General features: G+C 29.0%; 1 long non-coding RNA gene across 5 annotated transcripts; it reads right to left on the reverse strand.

Moving 5' to 3' along the window:
- Nucleotides 1-6,072: 6,072 nt before the first annotated feature.
- Nucleotides 6,073-9,549, reverse strand: LOC111886454 (uncharacterized). Of its 5 annotated transcripts, XR_006187432.2 has the most exons (7): nt 9,073-9,549; nt 8,835-8,983; nt 7,579-7,665; nt 7,347-7,391; nt 7,085-7,151; nt 6,919-6,994; nt 6,087-6,196 (listed from the first exon to the last, which is right to left on the reverse strand). It is a non-coding gene; the product is annotated as an uncharacterized LOC111886454 (long non-coding RNA). The 5 variants fall into 5 exon arrangements; XR_008226850.1 differs by lacking the exon at nt 6,919-6,994 and having other exon boundaries at nt 6,073-6,196; nt 9,073-9,535; XR_002848473.3 differs by lacking the exon at nt 7,347-7,391 and having other exon boundaries at nt 9,073-9,537.
- Nucleotides 9,550-10,349: the final 800 nt, after the last annotated feature.

A 10,349-nucleotide genomic window follows, 5' to 3' on the forward strand; every position in this document is an offset into this window, starting at 1 on the left:
CAATCATAAAAAATGACTTTAAAACAGAATGCTATTTAAATTCTAGATTTTTTTTAAGACTAACAATCATGCATATGATGCATTACCCATAATATGAACGTCAAAGGTTTAATTACGTATTATGAAAAAAAAATTCATATAATATCAAACTAATTTATTGGAAATAATTTTTTTTTGCATCCAAAGCAATTAGAAAATTATAATCATATTCACTTCATCTAAATATTAAGAATCATCATGGCATAGATTATTACATACAAAAACAACTATACTCACATCCTGCAACTAATATTCCACATGTTTTTGCTTCTGATATTCTTGTTGTAGCATGAAGCTCATCAAATAATATCTTTGCATGTTTTCTGTATTTCCAGTGAAGATGCATGTTTTCAACAGTTTCCATCAAAAACCCCAAGTCAACAGATAGATTGCATTATCATTAGCGACGGGTGGAAATGGAACGGAATTGTTCATTCCATTCAAATGAAAAAACGATGGAACGCTTCCCAGACATCAAGTTATAGTTTAAATGATTTAGGATAAAGAGGTCTAACTTTACCTCTAAAGTGCATGCGTCTCCACCAAAAGAAAACGATACATTTTATTCATCCATCAAGCTCTGGGCGACCAACCACACCCCAATCTTCACCTTGATAGACAAGAAAAGCAACAACCAAGAATTTTTTGAAACATATTTACAATTTGATAAGTAAAACATAACACACATAGGAAAAGATTAGAGAGCCCTGGTGCAGACATAATAAAACCCAAAATTCACAAGAATTAAAAAGGTTAAAATGGTATTCAAGTTCATAAACATACACTGAAAATATATACAAAACCAAGTTTCCATCATATTAGCAAGCTATTTTTATGACAAATTGAAAAGAAAAAAAAGGGTCCACGCACCTGAACTAATCCATGGTTGGCTTTTCTGAAGTCTAGAATTTTGAAGAGCAACCATCACAATTACTCCTAGAGGCTAAAGCCCAATAGAATCATTCTGGTAATTTTGATGTCTTTTTTCCATCGGTTGCAACACACATAATATGCTGCATAAAAATGTTAACATTAAGTAAATATATGTGTAATATCAAATGACCAAAACTACAAATAAAAACAATTTTCTTACCTCTCAAGGGTAAGGTGGTTCAAGACAGATCTGACCAGAATCATACTCTATACCATGACCATCTTGAATAACACTGAAGAATTTAAAATATTAATACATACTCAGTTACTCAGATAATATGATCTTTAAGGTAGAAATCCTTCATGTATTTAGGTTTCCACTTTCCAGGTTGACTTGAAGTTTTTTTGAAGAAAATATATTCATTAAAAGGTAATATACCTATAATTGAATTTGGATAAGAAATCAATCAACGAACATAAAATCAGACCTGCATCCATTAATCATTAAAATCAAAATCATATCCTTGTTAATCGACGTAAATGTCACCAAAAAAAAGCATAAAAAATCCAACCTGTAAATGGTGGTGGGATAGAAAGCTGCAAATAAAACCCTGACAAAAATGATTTTATCTTCAAAAATACCCAAAAAGATAGCTATGTATTCCTATGCGGATGCATTAAAAAAACTAACTACCAAAAAACCAAAATAAAGCTTCTCACGTACTTCTTATGATCTAATTACCGACATCACCAAGGTATCCCATGGACTTTGCAGGAACATGTTTGATTGTGATGAGGCTAGGGTTTCCTGAGATTTTGACTAACAATAATACAAAACTTGAGTTGAGAAAGCATAGTATAAGAGAATAAAGAGGTTCAAGATTCTTACCTGAAAATCATAAATAAGGTGCTTCGTGGCGAATCGATGCTGGTGGTGTAGGGATCTAAATCCGGATCCATGAAATCGACATGGTGGAGAGAGAAGAAATGGCGTTTAGAAAATGAAGCATCAAATTTGTTCATGTTTGTGTACCTCTTCATCCCAAATGAAACTTTCATCACTTTCAAAGAACCATCGTCTATAGAAAGAAAAGAGATGAATATAAAGAATTAGATCAACATTTTTGAGAAGATCATAAAAAGGGAAAATATTAGCGATCCTAAAACAAAACCATGTTCTTAAAACCATCAAAAACGTAGAATCCCTTTAAATCTTGGCTTAAATTTCGGCTTCAGTTAACACAGTAGTTCAAAGACCAGGTCAAGATAAGGTAGGATAAAAAGGAAAGATAGAGTCGGGTCAATGTATTGTATTAGATACTTGTATTTATTGTATTGTTTGTTGTACAATTTAATTAAAATGTTGTTAAGTTTAAATATATAAATATTTTATTGAACATTGTTTGTACTTTCAGCTTAAAGGTTTGCACGTCTTAAATCTATTTTTAAAAATAGTAAGGTTTGTATAATAATATAGTAAGATATATATATATATATATATATATATATATATATATATATATATATATATATATATATATATATATATGGAGAAGTTATATTGAGAACGCGAGAACAATAGTGGAACAATCAATATATTAGTAATTATGTATATGTATTTTAAATAAATTATGACTATTAAATTGTAGTCATAATTTCCTAAAATCTAGCAAGAAATTATACTTATTGACCGTTACATACAAAATGATTTAATTGATTTTTTTCTTTTTTTATAAATTAAATTCATAAATTCTATTTTTTCAATGAATCAAAAATTAATAAAATCATTACTATTTTTTCTTCAAAAAATGTTTTTAGTTTTTGTTTTTCTTATTATTTTTTTTTTTTTGTTTTTTCATTTTATAAAACTAATATCAAAATATTGAATAATTTGTTATTCATATGAATATTCATTTCAATTTTCTTAAAATTCCTCTATTATTCATATGTTTCATTCATACAACAACAAAGTTGTTATCGTAAATAAATAAGAGAGTTGTATTCGTAAATAAATAGAACAAAAGGTAGAGATAAAAAAAAACATCTATATTTATAATTATAAATAAATAGCACACATTTGTTAACATATATGAATACATATGTAATCGTAAGTGAATAAGTTACAATAATGTGAAAAAAAAACTCAAAAAAAATATAATCATAAATGAATATGTTGTTAGTGTTCCTTTGAGACAATTTCCACTTAATCTTCAATCTAATCCTTTATGTAATCGATAGTAACTCGTTCTATCTACAAAAAAATCAAAGAAACAATTATATATAATTGGTCATATTAAGTGTTTAACTAATCAATCAGATGTGATTTTAATCTTAAATGAATAAAGAACATGTTGTAATATGACATTTGAACACAACTTCATACCTACACAAACCTATAATAACTTTTGACCTACCAAAGTGATAAATATGCACAATTTTTTTTATCAACATATAATAACTAATACGAGTTTTTCCATTACTATACATCGAATTCGGTTACAACTAAGTTAACATTTACGCATTATATTCATAAATGATTACAACTAAGAGATTATAATCATTTAGGATTAGTATTAAGTTACAAGTAAATAATTACAACCGACAAGTAAATGATTACAACTAAGTAAATGATAAATCCCACATAGATTTGAAATTGTTTTTGGCACTTTTGGCATAATTGCAAAAATAAAATAATCTGAAAAAAATGAAAGGATCTTAGTTTTGCTTTGTGTATTTCTAGTTGTAAGTTCACAAATTCTAAACAATTTCATTTCAATGGGGCTATCTGTTCGTTCTAAAGCTCTACACTTACAAAAAAAAAAAAAAAAAAAAAAAAAAAAAAAAAAAACAAATCAATTTCAATTCGACAAACTTAATGAAGACAATTACAACATAAACATTTACATGAATCAGTTAGTAGTATGTGTGCATCGAACTTACTTACGTTACTCAATTAATTCAAATATGTGGTGTAAAACAAAGAAATATATCTTTAAGGCCCCGTGAATTCATTTATAAGACTCAATTAATTGTAAGCTACCCAGAAACAATTACAGAACCAATTAACAAAAACAAGCATAATCGAATTCATCTTACCTGGTTGATTATTGTCACATGGAGATGATTCGATCATCCAATTTGTATTTCCCGTCTTTGCGTCGCCTCCACCATTCTTTCTTTTGACCGGAAACTTCCGATGACGGGATTTGATGTGGTTGACGTCGACGACTTGCCGCTCCAAGAAGCCATATCGGTTGAAATTTGGCAGGTGATGGATGAGTGATAGCCATGAAGGTGGTAGAGAAGATGATGACGAACACTAAGGTTGCAACCGACTAATGAGGGTTTTTTTGTTTACATAAGGTGAGGTTCAATAGAGAACCATAATTAACCAAGGAACCAATCTTTTTTTCAACTTTTAGAACTTATTTTTTATAAAAAAAAAAAGACTAAAAATACAGAAATTCAAAACTTTTTATCCTTTTTTCAATGATATAAAATTCGAATTTTTTTACGTCAAATTCACAATGTGAATCTTCGAAAATTCACAACGTGAATCCGGATTCACACGGTGAATCCGAAAAATATTTTTCACATTCACAATGTTAATATATGAATTTAGATATTTTTATATTTTTTTTTCGATAAGGAATAAGCTCTAGAAATTGAAAAAAAGATTTGGTTCCTTAAAGAACCCATAATTATGGTTCTCTATTTAACTTTTTTTTTTTTTCTCTCTCTCTCTCTATATATATATATATATATATATATATATATATATATATATATATATATATATATATATATGCAAACTATTAGACTTTGTAAATGAAAAAAAAACATTTGAGTACTTTAAAACAAACATTTTTCAAAGACGATCCTTAGCAATCAACGCTATTTTTGTAGGTAAATTCTTCGTTTTTTTTTTCTAGAATTTAATTTATAAATGAAAACAGATTATGAATATTTTTCGTTAATAAAGATATTCATAAACTTTGTTAATCTATTAACTAAATTCAAGAAAAATAGAAAATTTTACCTGCAAAAATGACGTTGATTGCTAATGATCATATTTTAAAAATGTTTGCTTGAAGTCATATAATGTTTATTTTTACATTTATAAAGTCTAATAGTTAGTTTACAATAAAATTTGAAATAAATAATACATAAATACGTAAAAAAAATTACTAAAATACATAAAAATATTAGAAAAATACATATAAATACATATAACTACTTAAAATTCCATAAACATGTGAAAGATATACCGAATACATTAAAGTATGTAAAAATACTTACATAAACACACCTAAAATATATGTTGATATATTTAAAATACATAAAAAATGTTTAAAAAACTATATAAAAAACTAAAAAAAACCTTAAAAAATACATAAGTACGTAAAAAAATATATATAATACATAACAAATACTTAAAAACAAATATAAATACATAAAAATAAGTTTTTAAATTATTAAATTATATATAATTTATAAGGAAAAATCTATAAAAGTTAAATTATTTTGGAAAAATTAATGATTTGATACAATAACTTGCTAAATAGGTCAAAATGGCTAAAGTGAAAAAAAAATATTCGATTTCTTGTGATTTTCTATTTAAAAAATAATTTGGGTCAGAATCATAAAATTTCTGGAAATAATAATTTTTTTTTTTAAGATTTCCCGTAGAAATTTTACAACGTCTACAATTTGCAATGTATGATGATTCTTATTGATTAACAAATATAAGGTTACATTAGTCATTTACCTTTTTTATTTCATAATACATTTTAAACTAGGTTATAACCCGTGGAAACCACGGGTAAAAGATTGAAAATATATTTTATAATAAATGTTTAGACAATTCTAAAAATTATTTATCAATTATAATATTCAAATTTAATTTTATAAACGTCTTTTTTGGAACAACTTTTTAATAACTTAAATCAATTCACTCTACATAATATGTTTTCTTTTAGGAGAGTAATACAATGTTTTCTTTTGGAGAAATATGTACTTTCGCCACATAAAAAAAAAAATAATTGTTTAAAACTACAAAGGCAAGTAAATTTTGTTAACAAAAGAAGAAAAAGTATATATATATATATATATATATATATATATATATATATATATATATATATATATATATATATATATATATATATATATATATATATAAACAATTATTATATAAAATTTACTGACAAATAACCAATTGAAAAACCCTCGCCCAGATCCGACCTGTTGCAAATACAAATCTGATCCGCTTCCGCCGAATTCACTGTCAAAGTACCAAGACACATAGATAGGAGATGAGCAACTAATGACACATACAAAACTATAGTAATAAAAAAATGGATGTAACTATGTCGTCATAAGCAAATAATCATTTTGAGAGCAATGATCCAATGATTAAGCATCTTAATATACCGTATGAAATGAGGATATCAAAGGTACCAATGACTCAATATTAGGCAATGTTTAAGAAATTCTTAAAAAAAATGTATGTTTAACCAAAAACTTGTTAAATAGTTTGTCATTATCATAATGTTGTTAATGCAAAATATTGAAGCAACACTATTAATGGAAAGACGTGTATGAAGGATGTTAGCATGTATCCTCCACGAGAATTTAGTCACAATTCATAACAGAAGAAATGCAATATTTGACCCTATAAGCAAAGCATATAATTCAAAATACTTTACTACAACCTGGTGTCGAAACACTCTGCTCTGAGTGACAGCTTCGATGCACAATAAACTTCACAGAAGCAAGAAAAAGAATGTAACAACTACCACTCAGGTTTCAACCTCGAGATCTAAAATAAAAGTCAAGATATAACTTGACTCTTTGTTTGTTTCACAAATAAAATATATTTTATAAAGTAGAAAATATTATATCCATTTTAATTTAGTGTATGTTAAACTATATGATATTAATTGCCAAAAAAAAACACGTAAAATTGACTACCCTTTTGTGTGTTAATCACAATGGAAACCATACCCTTACATATTGCAATCTTCAAATGCAGAAATTTTGCCTAGACTCATTTTGTGAATTCACCAGGTTCCAAATTGCACTAAAGCATAGCAATATATCATGGGTTCAAACAAACAAATAATCATAACCTTGAAATTAAATATAAGCAAATCAAGAACTAAATTTTTACCATGTTTGAAGCATATAATAGATTTTGCAATAAATCATTTGTGATCCAGATTCAGCCCATAATCTTCCTAAAGCAACAGAAAACATATATTTTAGCTCATTATTAAGAAAAAATTTTAATTTGCATCTTCAAATAAAGATTCAAGAGGTGAGAATCTGATGAAGGAAATCAAGATATCTCACTTAGACGGATAAAAGTTGGTCGCATAATGAAAGTATGTTTAACAGCAAGTATCAATTTACAACAACTATCGTTCTGTTACCTCACATCCTCAAAGCAATTTTCAATCTTTTAATTACCTCACAACCTAAAAACAAATTTGAAAAAAAATTAACCTCATCTTTCTCCATGAGTTTCATTCTCTAGTCCAAAAAGTATATACGGAAGATATGTAAAAGCGCAATACAAATCTCCCATAGTCATATTCAGGACACATACAAGAGGAAGGTGAGAGCTTAAGAAGAAAAAACTAAAAAATTTAAGAAGAAACTCACCTTTATTGGCACATACACCCCTGGATTTTGTATAACCACAAGTATTTCTACATCCATTTTTTATTTAGCATATCCAACACTTGAAACCTGCAATAAAAACAATCACCACCAAAACCTACATTAGAAAGCAATTAAACATGTCATATATATCTTTTTAGTAGAAAATCAAGAAATTATAAAAAGATAACCATTTTATCTGAAAGCTCTGCTTAATGGTTCATTCTCTTGTATATCTAAAAGAAGGGGTGAAAGATATGGTCTATAATAGAGTTTACCTAAAAAATTATGTAATAGGCTGGTGAATTCTCAAGGTTTGGTCAAAACTATAGGCCAAAGAAAAGTGACAATCATGAGAAATTACTCTTATAGGAACCCACTTATATAAAAAGTATAAAAATAGAAAAATAAGAACAAACCTAAAGACAATTGAAAATATAAAATTAAGAAAAATAACCTAAAATTGAGCCTTGTTTCATTACAAATTAAAAAAAAAAACAAAAACAAGAAATCGAAACCATGTTTGGCTGCACAATTTACAACCAGATTTAGGGCCCACTATCCAAATTCATGTAAAGCCACAAACACAGATTGATTCGATGAATTTCCGTCCAGGGGAGGTGATCGACGATATGATGTTGACCCAACCATTAATTAAACCTACCAAATGCTTTAAATCACTTCAAAACCACATAACGTTTCAAATTTTCTCAAGAATTCCATACTTAAAATAAGAAAAATTCAATCTTGTAATTTATGCCTCCAATTGTTAATATTGAGAATTTATGCCAAGAACAAACCATTTGGTAGGTATAGAGACATCAAACACCCATACAGAAAGAACTCAATGCTGGTAGTAATAAATTTGGTTATGACAGATCTTAATCGGGGCTTTAAGTTTGAGCAAATTAGGTTGGTTAAGGAAAACCTCTATGGAAGCAAAACAAAGCTTCAGAATTTTTGATTCCGAGAATGGAAACTGGTTTGGTCTTAGAATCTAAAAGCTTCTTGATGAACTTGTCGAGCGTCGCATCCTCCATTTCCGCTCAAACATTAAAGCCCCTAGTCTCTTGCTTTTTTCGATCTTGACAGTAACATAGGGCTTAGAAATATATTATTTTTTGAACAGAGAGAAAGGTTATAGAAGAAATTAAGGGTTTAAATGAAATGGGAAGGCAGTGATTTGCCGAGATTTAGGCTACCAGGATATCAAATTGAATGAAATCCTGAAAAGAGGGAGAGATGAAGGGAGAAAATACCTGCTTTCGTTTAAACCCATAACATGTAGGTGTTAACTTCTTCGTTAAGAGAAACAAATGTAAGGAATCCATGTTTTTTGTTCCATATAACCCCTTCTTCGTTAGATTCGAGCATTCCTGTTGGCAGAGCAGCGACGACACCTAGAATCCTTGCAATTGCAAGTAGGAAAAAGAACATTAGGGTTGAAAAGAAGAAATAACGAAGAAAGATATGGACAGGGAAGTGAAATCAAGATACCAAAATTTAACATGAAATCAAAAACCCAAAAATAAAAAGTCTCATGGAAGAGAAGCAAAGGAGAAGCACATGGGGATTTTGAGAGCAGATCATATTCAGTTTTGGAAAACCATAAATCGAAGACAAATTTGCACATGGGAGGAAATGACTTTATAAGATGTTGAATTAAACAGAACAATTCAAATTTGGAGATGATGTTGTTTCCTGATTTATTGCAATTTAATTGCTAATTCAATGGGAGACCGAAGATGGAGCTATAAACTCTTATTGGATTTTATGCACCGAGAGTCTAAGTAAAAGGGTATTTTCGGAAATTAACTTAGATATTTGAGCGGGAAAATTTGATTGGGGGAGGCTTAGAGATTGTCACGGGCAAAAATGTACTTATTTATTAGATTAGGGGATTTTGTTTATGTTATTCGTTGACTAGAATTTTCATATTACCCTTTCAACGTATCCAATAACAATGGGCTTACCCAAATCCAATCGGCCATCATCTTGGTATATATTTGGACCATTTGGAAACACAGAAACTTGAAGGTTCACTTTAGCGATCTACGAACTCATAAAAGGTTTGTCAAATGAAATTCAATCCTTATCGCATTTATGGATAAGTTCCAGAATAAAAAAAACAATGCAATCGGATGGATGGAATGACGTTTTAATCCTATCTCTATAAGTTCAAGAGTATGGGTGGGGGGGGGGGGGGGGGGGGGACTACAAGGATATAACTCTTTGCAGACGACATATGTAGTCGGCAAAAGTCGATCTATAGAGATGACATGTCGTCTGGACAGAGTTTTCAAACATTGACCATATGTTGTTGACCAGAAAAGCTATAGAGACGACATGTCGTCTGCATAGGCTCGGCAGGAGGTGCAAAATATTAGCGGTATATCGAATTTCTATCCCGACGACATGTCGTCGGGAGGAGGAATTAAAAACATATTTTCGATTTATTTTAATTCCTTGCCGCAGAAAAGCAATACGATGCCGTTTTGGTCAGCCTATGCAGACGACATGTCGTCTGGACAACTTGGGCGGGAAAGACAAAAATTTTCGCGTTCATCTGAAACTCTATGCAGACGACAAGTCGTCGGTATAGGGTACGACAAATTGAATTTTGATTTATTTTTATTCGATATTGTAGAAAACCGAAACGACATAGTTTTCTGAAACTCTATGCAGAGGACAAGTCGTCTCTATAGAGTAAGAATCCAACGTGACGATCCGCGTGAAAATTTTAATTTCTTTAAATAAAGACAAAAGATAAAAAT

This window comes from Lactuca sativa, chromosome 9 (assembly GCF_002870075.4).
Source record: "Lactuca sativa cultivar Salinas chromosome 9, Lsat_Salinas_v11, whole genome shotgun sequence".
Classification (NCBI taxonomy): Eukaryota; Viridiplantae; Streptophyta; class Magnoliopsida; order Asterales; family Asteraceae; genus Lactuca; species Lactuca sativa.